We start from the raw sequence: 27,821 nt of genomic DNA, 5'->3' as shown, positions 1-27,821 counted from the left end.
TTCTCACTTCCCGCGCGCTCTTCTCCTTTCGCGCTTCTTGGCTGGCTCCGCCCACGAAGGTCTGCCCCCTTTTCTTCCCGCGCGCCAATCAGCGGGATAATGGCGCCAATTACGCACACAGTCTATAGCACCAAACACAGTCTCTGGCACACAGGACCCGGGGATGCCGGGCTCCGTTAATCCTGTTCGTGACGCCAAAATGGATCGCCCGCCAGGGCAGTGGGGTACTCGGTACCGGGCCGGTATTTCACTGGGAAGTGTCACAGTGGCGGTGACCCAGTCCGTGGCCCTGGGCGTCCATGTTAAAACTGCTTTGAATCACTGACTGGTAACCAACTTACGATTTTACTTAAAAAAATGCTTAGTCCCAATTAATTTGCACAGCACTGTAATTTTTTCCATGGCAGGTGGTAAAGCTCTCACGGATACCAGCACGGTAATGTTATGTGTCACTGACATAAGTCAGTTCATGACATTTCTTCTCTACTCAATATTCACCCATCACCTACAGTATGAGTGATATTATTGATAACTGCAGCAAATCAGCCACAAAGTGAAGTTCACAAAAAGTTACAGAGCGGGCTCACCGAGTGCTGAGGCGCAGAGGGCATATAGGTCACCAATACTCTGACGTTATAACTGCAGAGTCCAAACCTCCTTTGGTATTACAATCAGCACAACCCTGTGCTCTGGAAGCTTTATGGCATTGGTTTCCATAGCTGAGCAGCTGCCTAGAAGCCTTACATCACATAGCACAATGTCAAACATCAGATGGAGTGTTGTAAAACGGCCACCACTAAACTCTAGAGTAGAGGAACCAAGATGTTTGGACTGATGAATCACTCTTTAATCGACGAGTTTGGTTTTGTGCGTTGTGCTAGCTTTAAACTTTGGTGGGGGAGGGACAATGTTATGGAGTTGTCTTTCAGGAGTTGGTTTAAAGCAGTGGTTCCCAAACTCCAGTCCTCGTGGACCCCAACAGGTCATGTTTTCAGGATTTCCATAGTGTTACACATGTGAGAGAATTCCTGATGCCTTGATGATACTTCCATCACCTGTGAAATACTAAGGAAATCCTGAAAACATGACCTGTTGGGGTCCGCGAGGACTGGAGTTTGGGAAACACTTGTTTAAAGAGTTGTCCAGTCAAAGCCAATAAGTCTGCAGTGTGTGACTGCAGATTTATGAATTTCCCCCAGCGCACGCATTGTGCGCTGCGGGAATTCGCTGGTTTCAGACCCGGGAACAGAGGGTATGTATGAATTTTACATACCCCCGGCCAGTGGGCATTTGCCTAGCTCTCCATACACTTGTATGGAGCAAGGCCACACCCTCTAGCCGTCCGCGTCACTGGTTGGGGCTTGGCCTCGGCTCAACACAAGTGTGCTATAGTGGGAAATTACAAAAAAAACCAAACAATACTATCTGAGCAATTACCAAAGATATTCTTTATTAAAAACCTCGTTCTTAGTTTAATTGTTTTAGAGGATCAGACTAAACACTGGGCAACTTCATAGTTTTTTTTAGGAAGGACGCAATAATAAAATAAAACCTCACAAAGTATAAATCTAGGCTGGGGCTACAAGGTTACTTTCCCAGCGTCACCTGTTGGGTGAACAAAGTTCTTTAGGTGTCGCTGCTAAATCACAGTGCAATGTAAGTGAATAAAATCGCATTGTGACCCCAGAGGTACTGAGACCATGACAAGCAAGTCGCTAGAAGTGAAAACTTATCTGATTTTTTGGGAAATTGGTTGTTGCAGCCGCAGTACCCTCAAGACGCAACGCGACCACATTCACTTGTATTCTGTTGCGACTTAGCAGGGATGTCTTGCAAATTTTGGCTCCGCGACAGGGGTCACGGCCAAAGTCGTCATATAGCCCCAGCCTTAAGATCACAAAGGGCCCGAATCATCATCATATGCATTTTTTTTAATGTGACTTTTCATTTTGTTTGTTTGCTGGTCTGGTTATTGTTTTTGCTACAAAATTTTTTAAGCTGGTGCATTTTTGATCTTTGTTTTAAACTATTTTTTGGCAACTTTTTTAGATCAAAAAGTTGCATGTTCCGCTAAAATGATGCAAAATTTGCCCCTCAAAAAATCAGATGCAACTGAACTCACTGAAGCCTGGCATACATTTGCACAAAAATTTTACAACTTTTTAAAAAAGTCTTGATTCACAACTCGCCCGAAAAATTTTGGAAAGCAGAATGAAGAGCAAATAAAAAAATAATAATAAAAAAATCAAACAAATTTGTAAACTAATGTTTAAAAATTAAAAGGAAAACTGGCAAAAAACATTAAAGCTAGAAAAAAAGGCGCAATATTGAATGGGGCCCATAAAGTTCAATGGCTGCCGTTCCCTAGAGTCGGCTTCAGCTCTGTTGTCATTAATGAGTCATTAGTAATTATTAGCATTAATAGGATGTGTGATCCTTCTGCCTGGACAAGAAATGTCCAGTGATTTCATGCTACATTTGATAGAGAAGTAACTTGGGCTGTCTTGGTGTGGAAATCCCCGTATTGTGTCCGAAGGTTTTTCTATGCATCAAAGGGAGTAGGAAACGTATTAACCCCTTTTTAATGGCTGGGGAGCTGAATACAAAACCCCCTCTTCTGTACTTTAATTAAAGTCGTGTTTCTGCAGCCGGGCAGAAAAGGGCGAATGGAGGGAGTTGCTATAACAACACCAAATCTTTCCAGTCCTTTCTTGCTAATCCACTCCTCCCGTCTGCCTTGTCACTGATACTCGGGACAATGCCCTCTCTCCCGGGCCGATTCCCATTATCTGACACTTGCTGTACGATTAGGGTCTGCTCTATAGTTATGTCTTTGTTTATCTTGCAGGGTTTTCATCCTTCTATTGTGCCGCTCTCCTCCGAAATGAAAGAAGCCCCGAAGATGGTACAGACCGGATTTTGCTTTACAAAAAAAAAAAAATTGCATTTCTGCCCCAATCATATACACACGGATGTATCACAGTCCACGAGCACTAGGTTGCACTAGATATTGAGTTTCGGGAAAGTTGTTCATTTTCATTGAGAATTCCACACTGAAAATCTGCACAAAATCTCTTTTTTTTTCTCACTCGTCATCCATGTGCGATTTTTTTCTTTTTTTTTTTTTACCTCAGCAGCTATTAATCAGTTACCCGACCATCTACAGTTTCCTGGTACAGAACTGCAATGTATCTATTAAAGCTATACATATGGAATTTATCTCTTTGGGGTTTTTTTCCCCATAGACTTGAATGGGTGACTCATCAGATTTATGGAAGACACTAGTGCATGCTGCCCTTTTTTTCACACGCAGATTCGGCCCATTCAAAAAAATAACCAAAAAAAAAAAACTTATCTGCATTGCTCCATTAATCCACATTGGTACAAGTCTGTTGAAAAATACGGTCTCATGAACTGGCCATTATCACACTTTTTCTAAAGCTTGTTAGTTCATATGCACTTGGCTATTTTTTATGTATTTTTGAACCATGGTGGACTCAAAAAAAAAAAAGGAAAGAAGTTTGCAGGCAAGATTCCGGCCGTATTTTCTGCAAAAACCCTTGTGATCAGCCTTAGGCTATGTGCCCACGTAGCGTTTTTCAAGCGTTTTTTGCAATTACAGTGTATGTATGCGGAATCGCACGCAATTTCGCACAGTTAATGAACATGCTGCGTTTTTTTCCGCTAAGTGTTTCCGCAGCGGAAAAAAACGCACCATTAGCACAACATGTGCGTTTTCCATTCTATTACATTAGATGCTTTTCTTAAGCTTTTCCGCAGCAGAAACGCTTGTCTAAAAGCGCTGCGGAAACGCTTAAGAAACGCAACATGGGCACACAGCCTTAAAAACAAAATTAATCAAATCAAAATCTGCTTGTTGAAATATTACATGCAGCTTTTGTGCAGATTTGTATCCATTTTTATAACCAAACATCTGCAAAAATTCAGTAAAAGAAATTAAGCATATCTATTACAGCTCATTTAAGTTGAAATCTAAAAATTAATGGAAATTATAATAGAAGTTTAAAATTGTATATATGTCCAAAAACCTGCAACATATCACATTTCTATTGTGCTTACGCTGAGCTTTATGTACGGATTTTCCCAGTAGAATTGCATTAGATTATGAAAACTCGCAGGTAAAAAACACATAGGCGCTAAAATGTCAGAGACTGGAGTAACATTTCTGGGGTAAGAAAATGAATTCATATAATCAAATTGACGTGAATCTGCTCCTTCCCAGCTCCCAAGCTCTTGGTGCAGTTGCTTGAAATAAGTGTGAAAAGGCCAAAAGTCTCTAAAATTTGTAACTATTTATAGTGTTTTTGGACAGTTTTCTGGCATAAATACTTTGATGTAGCAGCCTGGTAATCTACACAACTTTTTTGTCCAACTCAAAAATAAATTAGAAAAAAATATTTGGATAGCAATTGGATACATTTAATTTTATTTTTATAAAGAAAGTCTACAGGAAACAGATGGTTATCTATGATGTCATCCATTTACAGATCCGTTTTTTTCTAGCACTGCGCATACCCAGGACACTGAAAGTGTTCAAAAGACACCTCTAGTAAAAGTGAATCCATTACTAACAGAACAAAATTGGATGCAAGACGAAAACCAAAGTGTTCATTTTTAAATACGTGGGTGGCACTTGTCTCTGAAGTCATCTTACAACTTGCACTGACAGTGCGCTCTGTTGCAGGCTCCTTACTTCTGCTCAGAGCGAGTGATAGTGTGTGATGTGCACAATGACAGTGCACTCTAACAAGAATCTACTGAACATACATCATAATTGACAATTAATGCATGCTCAGTAGAGCAGGGATTAGCACAGCCTCTGAAATGGAGGTCATTGATGACGCTTCATTTCAGGGAAGCAGCCTCTGCCCCTGATGGCACTTCATTTGACTATACCAGCATGCACTGGGATTCTCAAAAAGAGCATCGTAAAAAATGCAGTTAGCGTAGTTAGGGAAGGATAGAGATTTTCTAATTAAAGGGATTGCAAAATAATGTGTGACTATAGCCTTAATCTGCCAACAGTGATATCTATTCACTTAAATTAATAGCAAAGGTTTAGGAACTAAAGTATAATAATGATGTGAAGCATAAGAGTCATAGAGAATGGCAATGATACAGATGTTAATACATGGCATATCAGGATCAGCCTGAAACTGGCTATAAAATATAAAACTGTACATGAGGAATATTCCAATTTACATCGATCGTTATATCACCCATGTTTGATACATAGCCTAAAAATAATGGTGCTATGACAATAGCATATTAGATGTCAGATATAGGTACTGACACATATAAAAACTCCGGTGCCAGGTATAATAGGGCAATGTACGATGAAGAATCATTTATATTAGCAGCATTTCTGGCCCCGAGCTTCTAATCGTTTTATAGAATAACAGTTCTTAGCTACGAAAATATTCTTCTTCAGTTACCTATTGTCTCTCCTGATAAATGCGGATTACCAGGATTAGTGAGAATTTACAACTGCAACTTTCTTAATGCGACCATGTTTGGGTTAGGATTAAGATGAGGCAGCTTTATATGTATTTTTTTAACACATTTTAGAATTTGAATCAGAAGACTAAAGGATCATGGCAACCCTGCAATGACTCATCATTCTAAGGGTTGGCTCACATCTGCGTCTAAAAACGCTGGGTGCAATGTGATAAAAAAAAAATTGCATTGCCATCAATTCACCAATCTTATTCAATGAGACAGCGTTCATCTACAGAGTTTTTCGTCAGCTGGAGTCAGGCTGAGGGCTCTTAGTCATCTGCAAGAAAAACGGAAGAGTGCAATCCAATAAAAAAAATTGGATTGCGCTCTGACTAATATCAATCTATGAGTCCCTGCACATCTGCAATTTTTTTCTCAGCTGAAATTGGACTGAGGAAAAAAAAATTGATTGTCCTAGTATCTCGACGAGACTCCCCAATGCAATTCAATGAGTACAAGAAAAAAAATTGCACGGCACTGACCATTTGAGTGCCATACGATTTTTACAAACCCATGTTCTTTGAAAAGCCAGCAATTCATCTGCCACATACAGTAAAATCACAGTGTGACCCAACAGAATAGAATAGATAGAATAGATATATATACACATAGAACAGATAGATGAAGATGTCAGTGACACACACATATAATTAGTACAGTGCTTGTGTAGCTTACTGTACATGTAATTTTTTACATACCAAGTTATTTTCTGAAAAAAATGGCGTGGGTTCCCACCACACCAGGGCAAGAGGGAAGAGCGAGGTTAAGGCCGGGATCACACTTGCGAGTGTGATGCGAGAAACTCATGCGGGTCTCTCGCATCAATACCCAACACTGCCGCCGGCACTCGGGACTGGAGTGTGCGGTTGCATGTATTTCTATGCAGCCGCACACTCGGGTCCCGAGTGCTGGCAACAGCGCCGGGTATTGATGCAAGTTTATCGCATCACACCAGCAAGTATGACCCCGGCTTAAGTGCCGGAATTGGCACCTCTTATGGATGAGCCTTTTCTGGGGTGACTGAGAGCTGATGTTTTTAGTCTGGTAGGGAGCCAGTATCCATGGCCCCTTCCTAGGCTATTAATCCCTTTCTGACATTGGGCGTAAATTTACACCGATGTCGGACTCCCTCCCTTTAATGTGGGCTCCGGCGGTGAGTCCACATCTTTCTGGGCACATATCATCTGACATGTGCCTGGAACAGCAACATTTAACGGGTTAATAGCCGTGCGATTCCACCCGCGGCTATTAACCCGTTAAATGCCGCTGTCAAACTCTGACAGTGGCATTTAATATGTGCTTCTGGCAGTAGAGCCGGAAATCCGCCCATAGGTGACCCCCGTCATTTTATCGCAGGTCACCGATGGGTTGGCATGACAACCAGAAGTCTCCTGGACACCTCTATGGTTGTCACTGCAGGATTGCTATGAGTGCCGCCTGGTGGTCGGCGCTCATAGCAAGTGACTTATTCTTATACAAACAGATGATCTGATCATCGCCTGTATGTAGCAGAGCCGATTGGACAAGTGAAGCTTCTAGTCTCCCATAGAAACTATTGAAGCATGCCAAAAGTAAAAAAAAAAAGAAAATGTTTTTAGAAATATAAAAAAAAATAAACGTTCAAATCATCCCCCTTTCGCCCCATTCAAAATAGAACAATAAAAAAATCAAACACACACATGTTTGGTATCGCCGCCTTCAGAATTGCACTATCAAAAAAAGGATTAACCTGATCATTAAATGGCGTAGCGAGAAAAAAAGTCAAAACATGAGAATTACGGTTTTTATATACAGCTCTGGCAAAAATTAAGAGACCACTGCAAAATTTTCAGTTTGTCTGATTTTTCTCTTTATAGGTATATTTTTCAGCAAAATGTAAATTGCTCTTTTATTCTATAAACCAACTGACAACATGTCTTCGAATTTCCAAGCACTAAATTTTGTATTTATTTTCAGAAAATGAGAAATGGTCATAAGAACAAAAAATGCAGTGCTTGCAGACCTCAAATAATGCTAAGAAAACAAGTTCATAATCATTTAGAAATAACAATACTAATGTTTTAACTCAGGAAGAGTTCAGAAATCAATATTTTGTGGAATAACCATGATTTTTAATCACAGCTTTCATGCGTCTTGGCAAGCCTTCCACCAGTCTTTCACACGGCTTTTGGGTGACCTTATGCCACTCTGTCACACCGCTCTCCTCCATGCCTCCTCATATTTACCGGTCCGCGGCGTCCCGGCACACCTCTGGAGCGTGTCGCCTGGCGTCCTCACTTCTGGTCTCGCGGCCGGCGCTGGGGTCCCGTCGGGTGCGCGTGCGTACCTCTCAGGCTTGCCTCTGTGGCTGCGCGCTCGGCTCCGGGGTCCCATCGGGCGCGCATGCTCACATCCTGCAGCTATGACTACAGCCGCGCCATCTCGGACTTCTTTATGGTCCTGGAGGATCCTGACCCTGAAGTCCTGCAGTGCAAACCCTCTATATCAGGCAACCTCTTCCGGTAGGCTGTGCCTATCTATCATTCGGGCCCCCACACTCCCCTGCGTCTTTAGTGCCACCTGGCTACCAGCTCTGTGTTGCGCTGCCGCGCTATTATCTCCAGTGCCCCCACCTAGATCTTCTCTGTGTTTATTCTAGTGCTAGCCTGCTCCAGCCTGTGCCTGCCTTCTCCTGTGTCACCATTACCCTCCTGTGTGTTCCACTTTAGCCTTTCCCTACCATACAGACTGAGGTCGCTCCCTCTGGTCTCCGGTCTCTCCTGCCAAGCCTCTCTTCTAATTCGCTCTGTCTCCTCTGGTTGTGTCTCCTACTGTCTGTCCCTTGGTACCAGCCATCGCGGCGATAGTCTCCCCTGGGCCTGCAACTGATGCTCCCTGTATAGGGGGTGGTTTTCACTTAGCCAGCTCACCCGAGGGAGGTTTGTTGCCTTGACCCTGCGGGGTTCACTTTAGGAGCTCCACAAGTTCTCACACACTCCTGGTACAAAAATTTAAGCAGTTCTTCTTTGCTTGATGGCTTGTGACTATCCATCTTCCTCTTGATTACATTCCAGAGGTTTTCAATGGGGTTCAGGTCTGGAGATTGGGCTGGCCATGACAGGGATTTGATGTGGTGGGCCTTCATCCACACATTGATTGACCTAGCTGTGTGGCATGGCTGATTGTACTGCTGGAAAAAACAGTCCTCAGAGCTGGGGAACATTGCCTGAGCAGAAGGAATCAACTGTTTTTCCAGGATAACCTTGTATACGGCTTCATTCATACATCCTTCACAAAGATTAACCTGCCCAATTTCACAGTGGGTGCAAGACACTGTGGCTTGTACGCCTCTCCAGGTCTCTGTCTAACTATTAGATGACCAGGTGTTGGGCAAAGCTGAAAATTAGACTTATCAGAGAAGATTACCTTACTCCAGTCCTCTATGGTCCAATCCTTATGGTCTTTGGAAAACTTCAGCCTGGCTCTCATTGATGAAAGGCTTTTTTCTGGCTTTACATGACTTGAGCCCTGCCTCTAGGAGCCTGTTACGAACTGTTCTTGCCATACACTTCACCCCACCTGCCATTTGCCATTCCTTTTGTAGGTCACTTGATGTCATCCTGCGGTTGCTGAGTGACATTCGAATAAGATGAAAGTCATCCTGGTCAGTGGAGAGGAGTTTTCGCTCTCTGCTGGTCTGTAGCTTTGTTGTCCCCAATGTATGCTGCTTGACCTTGTTGTAATGGACTGCCATCTTAGAAATTTTAAGGATGGAGGCAATATGACGCTCACTGTATCCCTCTGCTTGTAAAGCCAGAATTGAGCCCTTCTTTTCCTCACTCAAGACATTTATTTTCAACTCCTTTGGCATGGTTAAAAGCGATTTTGTCATTCCTATTACTTTTGGGATATTACAAGCACGTGCTTTGCCATCCATCTTGTCCTATTGCAAGATGATTGTGACCACCACAGCAGGGTTTTTTTTATACTTTCCTTTGTTAAATAAGATTTGGTTCAGGTAGTCACCTAATCAGAAGCACATTAAGTAGAATGAGGTGTACTCTGGTTGTAATTCAACTGACACACTGGCATGGAATGGCTGTCAGACATGTAGTGAAGCTGATTTTCATAAAACTGTGCAGTGGTCTCTTAATTTTTGCCAGAGCTGTATATAGATAGAGAGATAATATTTCCTTGTAAATCTATGTGTAAATTAAATAGAGAATTTCTCTATGCAAAAGCTCATGTTAAAATTGCATTGCAATCGGATCACAGTCGCTTGCAAATCAGATGATAGGTGTTAAAATCGCATTGTACTTGCATGAAAATCGCATGACACTCGTCGCACTTTTCAGGACTGAAATCGGAATTTTTTTTTTCAAGGTGATGGCTATGAACACTGGAACAGCTGAGACTCGCCAATGCAAGTCAATGGATGCGAGAGAAAAAACAGGACTACAACTATTTTTTCTGAGTTATGTGTTTTTATTTTTGATTACGGGTTAGTAATGGAGGTGACTGATAGACACTTCGCCATTACTAAATCCAGGGCTTGATGCCAGCTGTTATTTTGGACAAATAACAGCTGCCATCAACCCCCACTACCATTACCTCGATTGCCACAGCACCAGGGCAATCGGGAAGAGCCAGGCAACGCCAGAATTGACGCATCTCATGTGATGCACCATTTATGGCAAGGCTGCAGGCTGGTACTTTTAAGCTGGGAAAGTCCCAATAACAAGAGAACTTCCCTGCCTGATAATATAAGTCCCCAGCTGTCTGCTTTAGCTTTGCTGGTTATCAAAAATATAGGGGACCCAACGTGATTTTTTAAGTGTATTTATTTATTAGGTTAAACCAAGGTAAATACCCTTTATTGCAACACGAAAAGCACCAAAGGGTGCACGTTTACTGTAAATAGGGGGCTTATGAAATTATAAATTTACTGGATATCTATCTACATCAATCTAGATCTATTATATACTAATATGTATCATTATCTTCATCTGTACATAAAATTGCTTTATTAGTTTTGTAAACCAAGTTAAATAGCATATTGCAGTATGTAAAAGAGGATGTTAAAAACTCATTGCATATGGATTGCATATGTCATACGGATGCTAGGTGAGAAAATCGAATATAAATTTTAAAAAAATATTACAGCAGAAGATGTGAGCAAGCCCTAAAGTTGAGGTTTAATTGAAAACTTGGACGAGTTTTTCCTCACGTCATCTGTGTGCAGTCCTTCTGAAATCCGTTTTTTATAACAGCAGCCATAATAATTCTAATAATTTATAAGACCATTTACAATTTCCTGTCTTATAGAATTGCAATGTATCCATAAGAAAATATACGTTGTATGGATGTTTCATATGGGATCCGTTTTTTTCCTGCATTCTGCACACTCATAGGGCTCGTTCAGATGAACATACTGAATGTCCGTGTGCTGTCCATATGCAAAATCAATAGCACCCGGACAGCTCACTTAAGGTCGGTGTGTAAAAATGGAGTGTGCACTTTGATCTGTACTCTGAATCAGACTCATCAATTATAAGTCAATGAGTGTGGAAAAAAGCGGATCACATACGAGTTACCATCTATGCGTCATGCATTTTTCATGCATGCATTACATTTATAAAGATAGGAAACTGTATTTGTCCTTCATTATTTATTAAATTGTGTATGTAAAAGACGGAGTCTATACAGATGAACAAAATGGACGCAATGATGGCAAACAGATTGCATAGGGATGGAAAAATGATTGAATGTGTCAGTCTGACCTGCCTTAGGCTATGTGCACACGGTGCGGATTCACCCGTGGATTTTTCCGCGCGGATTTGGCACAATCCGCAGGTAAATACGCAGATCAAAAGACCTGCGGTTTACCTGCGGATTAGTCTGCGGTTTTGCCCTGCGGTTTATCACCTCCACAATGGAGGAGATGGCAAACCGCAGCGGAATCCGCAGAAAAGAATGACATGTCAATTCTTTTTGCGGATTTGAAACCGCAGGTAAAACTGCGCGGAAAAATCCGCACCGTCTGCACAGCGGTTTCAATTTTCCATAGGCTAGAATGGTACTGTACATCACATGCAGTTCTGCTGCAGATCCGCAGGGCCAAATCCGCTGCGGATCCGCAGCAGAATCCGCACCGTGTGCACATAGCCTCACGGTGCAGACGAAACTAATACATTTCTGTTGTTTTTTTTAACATGCAGTTTCGGTCAATAAAAAAAAAAATGCTCTCCTTCACTGCCCCATTGGTCCTAGGGCTGTCCGTTTTCATGTGGACTGAAAATTTGCTTAGGTGAAACCCTTCAAAAGGTCATCTGGGGCACTTCTAGAATGTCTGACGGGTGGAATCCTAAGGCTATGTTCACATGTTGTGTTTTTGCAGCTTTTTTTGCTGCTGTTTTTATATAAATTTTCAGCTGCGTTTCACAGCTCCGGCCAAAGTCTAGGAGATTTAAAATATCTGCAAAAATGCAGGTTTTGCTGTGTTTTTTTGTGCCAAAACCTAATGAAGTAGAATTAGATTACTTTTTAATGCAATTTATCAGCATGCACAAGAGACAAATGCACCCTGACAAAACACACACCAATAAACTTTTAGTAAGCAGTTTAAACACAGCTTAAAATTTGCATTAAAAAATGCTGCTTAAACGCAATGTGTGAACACAGCCTAAGGGTATGTGCACATGTCGAGTATTTGTAGCACATTTTTCTGCACCAAAAATGTGTCTCTGTGCAGAAAAAATACAATGTACAGTGAGTGCATTTTTTCTTTTGCTTTCTATGCATTCATTTGAATGAGTGAAAAATAATGTAAAAAAAAGAAATAATTGACGTGCTGCAGCTTTGAAAAAAATGCTTTGATTGTTAAAAAACACAATGGGAACAAAAGCAGCAAGTGCATTGGACTTCAGAAATCTCATTCATTTGCTGCCACTGTAAAACAACATATTTTCTGGCAGAAAAAATCTGCAAATACTCAATGTGTGCACAAGCCCTAACAGTTTGTAACAGGGGTGGACAGGGACTGTGAAGGGCCCTTGTGCAGGGTTGGTGTCTGGACCTCCCCTCTGTCAGGAACCACATTATTTATACCCATGTGTAAGGAGAAGAACTAGGTCATGCGTACCTTTTCTGTGACTGATCCGGAACTGTCGAGGCTGTCACCTTTGTTGCATGGGGTAAAGCTTAAGGCCCCGAACCGGTTTTTGCACTCAGTGACAGGGGGCGTGGCTAAGCTTAAAAAGCTGCGGCGCGCGGGAAACGAGGCAGTCTTGGTGGTAACGCACAGTGCGCAAGTAGACAGTGTGAGTGCTCCAACCTCTGAGCATCACGTCGCTGCAGCGCCACGACCAGAGACTGTCGACAGACACTTGTCTTGTGTCCGCCGACTCCGCTGCTATCACTGACACCACTGACGCTGCTGACGCCACCGATACCGCTGACAGTGAATCATAAAGCCTGTGGGAGTAACGTAGACAAGCGCCCATACCGACAGGAAAGCTGGATGTCCCGCTTTGATCTGTGCCCTGATAAGTCCGCATACAGTCACCGCGCAGTGATAAACTCTGCCCAGGATAGAGACTTTATCTTCTCCATCCCCTCATCTTCTGGATCCCGGACCGTCACCAGGACCGTCACCAGGACCACAAGAAATCACCGCTGTTGCCAGGATCCAGGACGCCATCTTCTCCAGGACTACGGCGGACCCCCTATGCGCCATGGCCTTTGAGCCAACGTTTACACCCAGGACTCCAACTGCTGAAGTCACTGGTTTGATTAGTTTATTACTTCTGAACTGTTTCCCTTATTTGCCTAAACCTATTTTCCTAATTATAATGCCCCCGCTGAAGTAAGCTCTTTCCCCACTTCTCCCTGCGTGGAGTATCCACTGTACTATTAAACCCCCTTTAACCCTTGCTCTGCCTCTGGTTCGTTACTTCATCCCGTGTTTCTGCCTTTACCTCCCACATGCACATTTATATATTAGGCACATCAATACAAAAATACATGAAATGCAAAAAAACACATCATGCACATACATAATACAAACATACACAAGTATATACAGTCATATGTAAAAGTTTGGGCACCCCTATTAATGTTAACCTTTTTTCTTTATAACAATTTTGGTTTTTGCAACAGCTATTTCAGTTTCATATATCTAATAACTGATGGACTCAGTTATATTTCTGGATTCAAATGAGGTTTATTGTACTAACAGAAAATGTGCAATCTGCATTTAAACAAATTTTGACCGGTGCAAAAGTATGGGCACCCTTATCATTTTCTTGATTTGAACACTCCTAACTACTTTTTACTGACTTCCTGAAGCACTAAATTGGTTTTGCAACCTCATTGAGCTTTGAACTTCATAGCCAGGTGTATCAAATCATGAGAAAAGGTATTTAAGGTGGCCACTTGCAAGTAGTTCTCCTATGAAGAGTGGCATCATGGGCTCCTCAAAACAACTCTCAAATGATCTGAAAACAAAGATTATTCAACATAGCTTTTCAGGGGAAGGATACAAAAAGTTGTCTCAGAGATTTAACCTGTCAGTTTCCACTGAGAGGAACATAGTAAGGAAATGGAAGAACACAGGTACAGTTCTTGTTAAGCCCAGAAGTGGCAGGCCAAGAAAAATATCAGAAAGGCAGAGAAGAAGAATGGTGAGAACAGTCAAGGACAATCCACAGACCACCTCCAAAGACCTGCAGCATCATCTTGCTGCAGATGGTGTCACTGTGCATCGGTCAACAATACAGCGCATGCATAACGCCTTTTTGTATGACCAAACAACTCAATCTTTGTTTCATCAGTCCACAGGACCTTCTTCCAAAATGTAACTGGCTTGTCCAAATGTGCTTTTGCATACCTCAGGCGACTCTGTTTGTGGCGTGCTTGCAGAAACGGCTTCTTTCGCATCACTCTCCCATACAGCTTCTCCTTGTGCAAAGTGCGCTGTATTGTTGACCGATGCACAGTGACACCATCTGCAGCAAGATGATGCTGCCGGTCTTTGGAGGTGGTCTGTGGATTGTCCTTGACTGTTCTCACCATTCTTCTTCTCTGCCTTTCTGATATTTTTCTTGGCCTGCCACTTCTGGGCTTAACAAGAACTGTACCTGTGTTCTTCCATTTCCTTACTATATTCCTCACAGTGGAAACTGACAGGTTAAATCTCTGAGACAACTTTTTGCATCCTTCCCCCTGAAAAGATATGTTGAATAATCTTTGTTTTCAGATCATTTGAGAGTTGTTTTGAGGAGCCCATGATGCCACTCTTCATAGGAGAATCAAATAGGAGAACTACTTGCAAGTGGCCACCTTAAATACCTTTTCTCATGATTTGATACACCTGGCTATGAAGTTCAAAGCTCAATGAGGCTACAAAACCAATTTAGTGCTTCAGGAAGTCAGTAAAAAGTAGTTAGGAGTGTTCAAATCAAGAAAATGATAATGGTGCCCATACTTTTGCACCGATCAAATTTTGTTTAAATGCAGATTGCACATTTTCTGTTAGTACAATAAACCTCATTTGAATCCAGAAATATAACTGAGTCCATCAGTTATTAGATATATGAAACTGAAATAGCTGTTGCAAAAACCAAAATTGTTATAAAGAAAAAAGGTTAACATTAATAGGGGTGCCCAAACGTTTACATATGACTGTATAAAATACGAACAAACACAATGACATTTTTCTGATGCAAATGTTCAGAAGATGGGAGATAAACACATTTCTTTCATTCATTTATAGATATAGCTTTTTTATTTAAGCTTCATTATGTTAGGTCTTGTTTTTTTTTTTTTCTAGATGGCTGTAGTCTTTATTTTAGGGGCTATTTTACTTAATTTATATGTAGGTATTACATTTGTGTTAATTTTACAAGTATAATGGATGAGAAAAAAAGAATTACACCATTTACCGATAGCCATAAATAATCTGTTCACTGTTTTGCTTTGGTTACAATTATAGGAATACAAAATATGTTATTGTTTTTCATTGGTTTGTGAGGTTTATAAAAAAAAAGGTTTAAAAAAATGTGATTATTGTAATTGTTTTTCATTGTTATTTAGTAATGTCATAGGAAAAATAAAGCTGTGACTCATTTAACCCCAAATACCTAATACACAGATGTATCTCTCTGTTATGCCGGGGTCACACTTGCGAGTGTGATGCGAAAAACTCACGCAAGTCTCTCACATCAATACCCAGCACTGCCGCCGGCACTTGGGACTGGAGTGTGCGGCTGCATGCATTTCTATGCAGCTGAGCGCTCCTGTCCCGAGTGCCGGCGGCAGTGCTGGGTATTGATGCAAAAGACTTGCGCGAGTTTCTCGCATCACACTCGCAAGTGTGACCCCGGCCTAAGTGTAAAGAAGAAGAATACTGTTTAGATTTTTAGGCAGAGAAAATCCACCTATACTTAACAATGTAGCTGTTGCTTTTAGCTCGATGCTAAAGTTTCCGTCTACAAGATTGAATCTTGGGGAAAATCACATTATTAATTAACTGGATAGAAGACATATGTTGAGCACAGAAATGCTGGGGCCCTACCCCAAACACCATAAGTCAGAGGAGGAGAATCTATAGAGGGAGAAAGCAAGACCGAGAGCGTTCCCTGTTGTTTAATGTACTCACTATTAGAATTCTATAGTGTCCATATTGATCACGTGACCATTTATATCAGTGGTTCCCAAACTCCAGTCCTCGCGGACCCCAACAGGTCATGTTTTCAGGATTTACATAGTGTTACACATGTGAGAGAATTCCTGATGCCTTGATTATATCTGTGAAATACTAAGGAAATCCTGAAAATATGACATGTTGGTGGCTGTGAGGACTGGAGTTTGGGAAACACTGATTTATATCCTATTTGCATACTGACAATCATATGCCAACTGCTTTTTCTTGCACTTCTCTGAATTAAGACCATTAAAAGGGGTTGTCCATTACTAGGACAACCCTATCCAAAACTAAAGGTTTGGTCCCCATAAAATAATAAAGTCTATACTCAACTCTCGTGCCAGCGCCGTTCCCACGGTGTCGTTACGCTCTCTCCCCGGGGTTCCCGTGCAGTGTTTTGACACGTGACATGGGCAGGCAATCAGCCCTGGCCTCATTGTCTCTGCCTTTGGACAAACTGGACTTCCTCTTCATGCTCAGTTTGTCCAAAGGCGGAGACAGTGATGACAGCGCTGATTGTGCACCGGTGATACAACACCGCATCACAGCCCTAGGGAGAGCGAGTACCGACACCGCGGGAATGATGCAGGCATGGGAGGTGAGTATAGGCTTTATTATTTTATGGGGGGGGTCGAACATTTAGTTTAAGAAGGAGTTGCCCTAATAGTAGACAACCCCTTTAAGAGAGGTGGATGAGAAACCAGTCAACAGCTTGGCATATGATTGCTGGTATACAAGTTGCATATGAATGTACAAGTGAGTGAAGCCAAAAGTGTAGAAACTGGGAAACCTCGCAAAGAGTATGTAAACATTATTCTCTGTCAATTACTTTTATGTCCATATCCTGGAAAATCCCTTTAAACCTTTTAACCCCCTTTCGCCATGGGATGTAATAGCATGAGATGTAGTGGGTGCAAGTATATAAAGCCCACTCAGAAGCTACGCGAGCTGCATAGAGGACAGGTACCGGCTTTGTTAGATGACACCTGTTTCTATTAGCACCTCTCTTGCTGCTTGTAACCACATAAAATTCACTGGCAATAATCAGACAGCGGCTCATAAGAGGTTTTCTGGCATGTGTCAAAACTAATAAGTGCTCCTTGCACCTGGAAATATGGTACCCAGTCAAAAGTTTGGACACACATGTTCATTGAATGATTTCTTTCATTTTTATTAAAATATGCACATTATACATTCAGATTGAATTCAACAAAACCTCAAAAGTACACATATTGAAAATAAGGCGTAAAGAAACTTGTGAAACAAACCAGAACATGTGTTATACATTAGATTGTCATAGTACACCCCTTTTACTCTGAGAAAACGTAAAGAGGGTCTAAAGCGGTCATCAAAGAGCTTCATCAGGTATCACCTTGAATGGCTTCCGATGAACAGTATGATTTGTCAAGAGTTTATTTGAGGAATCATTGACCTTCAGAAAGTGTTTGTAACCATCAAGGCTGATTGGCAGAGATATTGCTGGTGCACAGTTTCATACAGTGCTGTGCCCTATTCCCCAACCGTTCTCAGCCAGAATATGGCAAGAACCACTCATCTAAGTAAAGAGAAATGACAGCCCATCATTCTTTAACAAATAAAAGTGAGTCCATCCGGAAAATGAATTTTGAAGCTATCCTCAGGTGCAGTCATGAAAACCATTCTTTGCAATAATGAAATTGGCTCTTCGGAGGACCACAACAATAAGGAAAGACCAAGAATTACCTCTACTGCAGAGGATAAGTTCATCAGAGTTATTAGCTGCAGAATTTTCAAATTGACAGCATCTCCGATAACAGAGATTATATATGATACAGAGCTAATCTCGCTTTCCCTTTTTGAAGCCTAAACAGATGCATAGGAATGAATTTCCTGACATTGTAAATATTAACTAAAAACAAAACTGCCTATAAAATAGTAAGTACATGTGATATTAGGACAGTGAAGTGGTAGTGACAATTAAATACAAGGAATAATACTAATATATATATTATTTTATAAAAAGGCAGGTATGGCTAAAATGCTGAAAAGTACGAATGGTTTAAAAAATTGAAGTGTTAATAGTTTATTTTTATCAAATAAATGCACATTAAATGAACCAAAGATAAATCAGATTAAATAAATATTTATGTTAGTAATAAACTTGGCACTCAATTAGTGAAAAATAATGTTCACTAAAATCACTATTGAATGTTTTCGGTCCGCTACTGGACATTCATCAGAATTATCTCTAAAACGGTACTGGTTCAAAGAGGTGCAATAGAGTGCTTGTAGGATGGCTATGGAAAAATGCCTGAATGCTGTGCGAAGGCAAATAGTTAAAGCAGCACATCTGTTGCTTGTGACCACCGTCGCTATGGATGTGCGCTGTGTCAGAGGATCCGCGTGTCTGGGGTATACACTGCTGCTGTGGAGGAACACTTTTATTATATTCAAATGAGCTGTTAAGATCTATGGGCTGGACATAGATCTCCCTGAGAATCTGCTATCGGAGGTTATTTTAATTGAAAGGGGGAGTTACCAGTGTGAGACGTGTAGTGACTGATATTCTACTCTCATAATCACACACAGCTCTGCAGTGAGATCAGAACTAACACAGTACAGCAGAAGAGAATTTTGCCTCATTACAACACATATTTGCGGCTGCATTCCTCTGTGGAGCGTCCCTTCACAGCAGCGGTGTATACCGCAGACACGCGGATCCTTTGACACAGCGGACCGAAAACATTAAATAGTGATTTTTTTTGTCTGGATGCAAAAATAAATGGAACATTCTTTTTCACTAATTGAGTGCCAAGTTTATTACTAACATTTGTAAAATGGGCTGAATACCCTACTTGAGCACCAATCACAAACCGATTTATGAGTGCCGTGTTTTTTCATATTATTAAATCAATATTTAGTCGCCGTTTGTCTTCAAAACTGCATCAAAGCATCATATGTGCACAGTTTTTCAAGGAACTCAGTTATTGAGGTTGTTCTAGGCACAGATCTTCTGTGGATGTCACTCGTGCAAATCGTTCTTTTTCTTCATGTAATCCCAGAATGACTTAATGTTGAGATCAAGGCTTTGTTGGGACCATATTTTCACATCCAGGACTCCTTGTCCTTTACCCTGAAAATAGTTATTAATGACATTACCTGTATGTTTGGGATCATTGTCCTGCAGGAGAATAAATTTGGAGCAATCAGATGCTTCCCTGATGATAATGCATGTTGAATAATTACCTGCCTGCATTTCTTAGCATTGAGAACACCAAGAAATGGCAACGTTGAGGATCGTACATGCAGGGGTCAGCCAAGAAAACTTAGTGCAGCAGATGAAAGATTATGCATACTTCCATTCAAAAATTGAAAAACCTCAACACGTGCAATAAGCTCAGTACTGGCAGTAACCAGAGGGATCAACTCTTTTAAACCCCTCTACTGGCTTATAAGAAGTCGGGCAAGAAGTGACCTTCATGGAAAAATTGTGGTCAAAAAGTCATACCTTGAACATGGAAACAAGTTCACGGTAGAGACTCAACTATACATGAAAACATAGGAAAAAGAAAAATGGCAGCAGGTGCTGTGGCCAACCACCAAGTCTATAGTTCTTAACTTTGCTCTGTTCTATGTGCTTCTTCAAAAGAACATCCTGAAGCATCAGTCTGCTATGAAATCTTTGCCTTGTGACTATCTTGTGTGTATGAGATTTTTATGCTGTAATGCAGTGTTTTTACTTTTTTTCTCCAAACATGCCGCAATATTTCTCATTTAAACCAATAAATTCTATTTTGGTCTCATGTGCCCACAAATCATTGTTTGAATAGCCTTCTTGCTTATGCAGGTGATCATTAGCAAGCTGCAGAGGAACAGTAATGTTCTTTTTGGAGATCAGTGGATTTCTTCTTGTTACCATTGTTGCTCAATGTCCTCCTGGTGGTGGATTCATGAACATTAGCATTAGATAATATGAAAGGCCTTTAGTTCCTTAGAGTTTACCTTGAGTTCCTTTTTGACCTCGCGGACTGCTATAAACTCTGCTCTTGGAGTTATTTTGGTTGGATGACCAATCCTGGAGAGGGTAATCACGGTCTTGAATTAATTCTAAATCTACAAAATCTGTCTGACTGTGGACTGGAGGAGTCCAAACTTTTTCGAGATAAAAAAACCCTAGCTTTTCTAGCCTGATGAGCATCTACAACTCTTCTTCCAAAGTCCTCACAAATCTCCTTTGTTCATGATATACTTCCATAAACATGTGGTGTGAAGATGAAACTTTGATAGAGCCCTGTCCTTTAAATAAAACAGGTTGCCAACTCACACCTGATTGTTATCCCATTGATTAAATTTATCAGACTCTAATTTCACCGTCAAATCATCTGCCAATCCTAAAAGGTCACATATTTTGACAACTCTAAGGACCCCGTCACAAATAGCAACGCACCAGTGATCCCGACAACGATGTTACCTTGTCAGGATCACTGGTGAGTCGCTACATGATCGCTGGTGAGCTGCCAAACAGACAGCTTCACCAGCGATCAGCACCAGCGACAGGAGGGTAACAAGAGACGCACGTCGCTTAGTTACCCACTGTGTACCTTAGTTACCAGCGTGCTGGTGCAGGGAGCTGGTAACCAAGGTACACATCGGGTTTCTAAGCAGCGCGCGGCACTTAGAAACCCGATGTGTACCTTGGTTACCAGCTCCCTGCACCAGGGCGCTGGTAACTAAGGTACACATCGGGTTTCTAAGCGCTGCGCGCCGCTTAGAAATGCGACGTTTACCTTAGTTACCAGCGCGATGATCGCTGGTCTCCCACCTGTCACACGCAGCGATACGTGCTGGCCAGCGGGAGACCAGCAATCAAAAAAATGTTCTAGCCATTACAGGACGATCAGTGATAACCGGCAGGGGCGGCGGTCGCTGGTCAGTGTCACAGACAGCGATCTCGCTGGTGAGATCGCTGTTGCGTCACAAAACTTGTGACTCAGCAGCGATCTCGCTAGCGAGATCGCTATGTGTGACGGGGGCATTAGACATGTAGCATTTGATCATTTTTTCCATAATAATTTGTTTAACTTGTTATCCGCTTTTAGGACGTGTGAAAATCTGGTGTAGTTTTTAGTCAAATGTATGCAGAAATATGGAAAATTCAGAAGGGTTAAAAAGCTTTCAAGCATCACAGTATATAGACGTACGCACAAGAGTAACTCCATGTTTCCACAGAGTGTAAATACTGCATTTATTCCACTGCTTTTTTGTGCAAAAAATCTGCACATTATTCAAGCAAAGTGAACGTGATAAAGAAAACTCTTCTCCATTATGATACAGGAAAGATGTACAGTGGGGAAAAAAAGTATTTAGTCAGTCAGCAATAGTGCAAGTTCCACCACTTAAAAAGATGAGAGGCGTCTGTGATTTACATCATAGGTAGACCTCAACTATGGGAGACAAACTGAGAAAAAAAAATCCAGAAAATCACATTGTCTGTTTTTTTTTCATTTTATTTGCATATTATGGTGGAAAATAAGTATTTGGTCAGAAACAAGCAATCAAGATTTCTGGCTCTCACAGACCTGTAACTTCTTCTTTAAGAGTCTCCTCTTTCCTCCACTCATTACCTGTAGTAATGGCACCTGTTTAAACTTGTTATCAGTATAAAAAGACACCTGTGCACACCCTCAAACAGTCTGACTCCAAACTCCACTATGGTGAAGACCAAAGAGCTGTCAAAGGACACCAGAAACAAAATTGTAGCCCTGCACCAGGCTGGGAAGACTGAATCTGCAATAGCCAATCAGCTTGGAGTGAAGAAATCAACTGTGGGAGCAATAATTAGAAAATGGAAGACATACAAGACCACTGATAAACTCCCTCGATCTGGTGCTCCACGCAAAATCCCACCCCGTGGGGTCAGAATGATCACAAGAACGGTGAGCAAAAATCCCAGAACCACGCGGGGGGACCTAGTGAATGAACTGCAGAGAGCTGGGACCAATGTAACAAGGCCTACCATAAGTAACACACTACGCCACCATGGACTCAGATCCTGCAGTGCCAGATGTGTCCCACTGCTTAAGCCTGTACATGTCCGGGCCCGTCTGAAGTTTGCTAGAGAGCATTTGGATGATCCAGAGGAGTTTTGGGAGAATGTCCTATGGTCTGATGAAACCAAACTGGAACTGTTTGGTAGAAACACAACTTGTCGTGTTTGGAGGAAAAAGAATACTGAGTTGCATCCATCAAACAGCATACCTACTGTAAAGCATGGTGGTGGAAACATCATGCTTTGGGGCTGTTTCTCTGCAAAGGGGCCAGGACGACTGATCCGGGTACATGAAAGAATGAATGGGGCCATGTATCGTGAGATTTTGAGTGCAAACCTCCTTCCATCAGCAAGGGCATTGAAGATGAAACGTGGCTGGGTCTTTCAACATGACAATGATCCAAAGCACACCGCCAGGGCAACGAAGGAGTGGCTTCGTAATAAGCATTTCAAGGTCCTGGAGTGGCCTAGCCAGTCTCCAGATCTCAACCCTATAGAAAACCTTTGGAGTCCGTGTTGCCAAGCGAAAAGCCAAAAACATCACTGCTCTAGAGGAGATCTGCATGGAGGAATGGGCCAACATACCAACAACAGTGTGTGGCAACCTTGTGAAGACTTACAGAAAACGTTTGACCTCTGTCATTGCCAACAAAGGATATATCACAAAGTATTGAGATGAAATTTTGTTTCTGACCAAATACTTATTTTCCACCATAATATGCAAATAAAATGAAAAAAAAAACAGACAATGTGATTTTCTGGATTTTTTTTTCTCAGTTTGTCTCCCATAGTTGAGGTCTACCTATGATGTAAATTACAGACGCCTCTCATCTTTTTAAGTGGTGGAACTTGCACTATTGCTGACTGACTAAATACTTTTTTTCCCCACTGTATATCTTTGCAGCGTGTTAGCCAGTAGATAGAAAAATATTCAGAATTGAGAGTCCTCAGTGGTTGATATCTTTTAATGGCTGTGTCGCATATATTTATGTCTTTTTACATCACTTAAGGAATTTGCTCCTAAGACCTTGTGGGGGCATCACAACACATTAGGAGACCCCAATCAGAGGACAATAAAACATCCGGACTCCTTATCTATGAACTGGAGCAATATTTATGTTTCTCCCTCTCCCATAATCATAATTCTGCTTCACGTCACTTGTCTCATCTATTGCATTTTTTTCTGTGCTGTATTGTGCATAAATATGTGACTCTTCAGATTTTGTATTAGTCTATGCCTGATGAAGAGACCTGAGTAGTCTCGAAAGCTTGCAATGTGTTACCATCTTTTCAGTTAGCCATTAAAAGGTATCAACCACTGAGGACTCTCAATTCTGAATATTTTTCTTCTCCATTATGCACTTAAAGATGCTGCTGAACTGAGCATTTTTGGGTGCGCTTTTTTTCTCTAAAGGCTTGTATGGAGACGTCTTAAAAACAAATGTAAAAAACCCAACAACAACACAATTGCCCAAATGAAGAATCAAATCTTTTCTGTACTAAAACATGAATTAAAAACACTGCTTCAAATCTGCACCAAAAACACATCAAATAAAAGGGGAAAATGCAGCATGAAAATGCGATAATCAGAAAAGATTGTTATTGTGTATTATGGTGCAGACACCTGCAGAAACCATGCGGATATAAGGCTGCAGGAAAAAAGGCTGCAGTTATATATGTGAACATGCCCTTAAAAGCACAATCCAGATTACTACATCAGATTTTTACATAATGTATTTTTTTAAAATTCAGAAAATTATCCAATATCACATGTTAGTAAGAGTATGTAAATTGTTAGGATTAGCAGATATTTTGAAAATGAAATTAGAATCTGATATTTTCAACCAGTGGGATAACAATCAGGTATGAGTCGGCAACCTGCTTTATTTAAACAAGGATCTACAGTTGTGGCCAAAAGTATTGACACCCTGCAATTCTGTCAGTTAATACTCAGTTTCTTCCTGAAAATGATTGCAAACACAAATTCTTTGGTATTATTATCTTCATTTAATTTGTCTTAAATGAAAAAACACAAAAGAGAATGAAGCAAAAGGCAAAACATTGATCATTTCACACAAAACTCCAAAAATGGGCCACACAAAAGTATTGGCACCCTCAGCCTAATACTTGGTTGCACAACCTTTAGCCAAAATAACTGCGACCAACCTCTTCTGGTAACCATCAATGAGTTTCTTACAATGCTCTGCTGGAATTTTAGACCATTCTTCTTTGGCAAACTGCTCCAGGTCCCTGATAATTGAAGGGTACCTTCTCCAAAATGCCATTTTTAGATCTCTCCACAGGTGTTCTATGGGATTCAGGTCTGGACTCATTGCTGGCCACCTTAGAAGTCTCCAGTGCTTTCTCTCAAACCATTTTCTAGTGCTTTTTGAAGTGTGTTTTGGGTCACTGTCCTGCTGGAAGACCCATGACCTCTGATGGAGACCCAGCTTTCTCACACTGGGCCCTACATTATGCTGCAAAATTTGTTGGTAGTCTTCAGACTTCATAATGCCATGCACACGGTCAAGCAGTCCAGTGCCAGAGGCAGCAAAGCAACCCCAAAACATCAGGGAACTTCCGCCATGTTTGACTGTAGGGACCGTGTTCTTTTCTTTGAATGCCTCTTTTTTTCTCCTGTAAACTCTATGTTGATGCCTTTGCCCAAAAAGCTCTACTTTTGTCTCATCTGACCAGAGATCATTCTTCCAAAACGTTTTAGGCTTTTTCAGGTAAGTTTTGGCAGACTCCAGCCTGGCTTTTTTATGTCTCGGGGTAAGAAGTGGGGTCTTCTTGGGTCTCCTACCATACAGTCCCTTTTCATTCAGACGCCGACGGATAGTACGGGTTGACACTGTTGTACCCTCGGACTGCAGGACAGCTTGAACTTGTTTGGATGTTAGTCGAGGTTCTTTATCCAACATCCGCATAATCTTGCGTTGAAATCTCTTGTCAATTTTTCTTTTCCGTCCACATCTAGGGAGGTTAGTCACAGCACCATGGGCTTTAAACTTCTTGATGACACTGCGCACGGTAGACACAGGAACATTCAGGTCTTTGGAGATGGACTTGTAGCCTTGAAATTGCTCATGCTTCCTCACAATTTGGTTTCTCAAGTCCTCAGACAGTTCTTTGGTCTTCTTTCTTTTCTCCATGCTCAATGTGGTACACACAAGGACACAGGACAAAGGTTGAGTCAACTTTAATCCATGTCAACTGGCTGCAAGTGTGATTTAGTTTTTGCCAACACCTGTTAGGTGCCACAGGTAAGTTACAGATGCTGTTAATTACACAAATTAGAGAAGCATCACATGATTTTTCGAACAGTGCTAATACTTTTGTCCACCCTCTTTTTTATGTTTGGTATGGAATTATATCCAATTTGGCTTTAGGACAATTCTTTTTGTGTTTTTTCATTTAAGACAAATTAAATGAAGATAATAATACCAAAGAATTTGTGTTTGCAATAATTTTCAGGAAGAAACTGAGTATTATCTGGCAGAATTGCAGGGGTGTCAATACTTTTGGCCACAACTGTATGAAAGTCTTATCTTCACAGCACGTTTGTGGAATTGTATTATGGCACATACAAAAGAGATTTTTGAGGACCTCAGAAGAAGAGTTTTTAATGCTCATCATTCTAGGAAAGATTACAAAATAATGCCTCCGCATGCGTCGTTTTGACGTTGCGGCGACCACATCAAATTGCAACATGTTGCTTTCAACGCGGGTCGTCGCATCATCAAAACAATGCATGCGATGCAGAGGCAGCCGCATACATCCACACAACCTGCGTACCCAATGTTAAATATAGGTACGCAGGCCAGATGTAGAGGTAGGTGTAGCTGACCAGAGGAGGTGCAGCAGTGGGCGGAACTTCACGGAGGAAGTCTGCAGCCCTCCGCAGTTATAACTCCGAAGTTATAAGCGAAACGCGAGTTAAGGTGCTTGGCAGTGAGGTCCATTAATCAGTGCATTGATGATGGCATGTGTTGGTGGGTATTGCACTGCTACACTTTACTAGAAACTTTGTCTGTGTAGGGTTCCCTTAGGATTATTTATTGTGTATTCATTTTTTTATATTCCGTTATTATCCTATTTTACTCAGAATTTGCTTATGGGGTCATTGTATGAACTGACTTTCTAATCGTTATCATGTTATTTATTTACACAATTATGTTTTTGGTCCCTTGATTACATTTAGGTTTTCATTTGTTTGTGCAAGCATTTGAGCCTCCCCTTCTTTTTGGGTTATTTATTATAGTTTTTGGCATGGTGTGATATTTCATTGATCACTCTACTTTTTTCTTTTTTTCAGGTTTTATGGGGTGTTTTTAATCTTTTTTTTCCTTCTATTTATTTGTGTATATAATTACATTTATATTTAGTTATGTACATGTTTTGTACCTATTAGAAAATTCTTTAGCGAGTTATTTCTAGATCTAAAATGATATGCTCTCTACTGTGCGCTTTGACTAGACTGTAGCAAGAAGTAAGGACCTGCAGGACACATGACCACACGTGATCGCTCAGGATCACAGCAGAATTTTAAACCCCTAATAAATTATGAAGTTTTTTCATTTCTCACAGGCTTCATACTGCTTTAATATCTATGCCTAAAAACCTCCTTTAAACTTATATTCAGAAATCTGTCTCAGTCACCTCTACTTGGGTCCCCAGGTCTCCTGTACAGAGCTAACAACAGGAATTTCAATGCTCTATTCTGGCAAAATGTTTGGCTCCCTTAAGACTCTGCCCTGGCTCCACCCCAGCGCCGCCTCCACCCCTTGAACCTTCTGCAGTCCCACAGCCCACTCTTGGAAAACTCCACTTCTGCACCACAACCTCACCAATTACAGTTCCCATGAAATATCATATCACATAGATAACCATCATGTTCTCCCATGCTAACCCCCATATCCTGCCCCCATATGATCTCTCTTCCTGCCTGTGGTTTTCTGCATGGCAATAGATTTCAATTGAATGTGCTTCCTCGGAATGATGAAATCCTACCCCTGAGGCCGGTGAGTATAAGCAAAAAGAGAGGTGCCTGGTCCTTGCTTCTGCTCACTGGGTCCCATACACAAGTAAGGGAAGTAATTCCCTGATGGCGGCCCTGCTCTCATGCATGCAGTATCTTGCACTGTGACACCATTAAAACTATGTCAAAGCTTAATTGCAGCAATTTTACACTGGGTTTATACAGGGTCACATGGGGAATGTTGCTTAGCGATCTCGTAAAATACTGTTTGTCTCGAAGCCATTGCGCATGATTATTCATTAAAGCTAATATTAGCTCCAATAATACAAATAAATACTGTCTTGTCATGATGCTTTATATACTATGCAGAAGTATATGTGGGATTAGTCTGGCCGGTATATTATGGGACAATATCTACAATCGTATAACATTAACGTCATGTTTTTCTAGGTGTGTTTTTTCAATATTTGTCATTTAATGTAAATATGTTATATATATTTAATGCTCGCTATTTCCCAGTGCTATATCATATATTTATTACCGTATACAATATATTATTATTGTGTTTAGGTCAACATTATCACCATGCACATTATGATTTCTTACTATTG

Source organism: Dendrobates tinctorius, unplaced genomic scaffold, assembly GCF_039654945.1.
Source record: "Dendrobates tinctorius isolate UK_male_01 unplaced genomic scaffold, ASM3965494v1 ptg000208l, whole genome shotgun sequence".
Taxonomy (NCBI): Eukaryota; Metazoa; Chordata; class Amphibia; order Anura; family Dendrobatidae; genus Dendrobates; species Dendrobates tinctorius.
The sequence above is the reverse complement of the archived record's forward strand: the minus strand, read 5'-3'. Positions refer to the sequence as shown.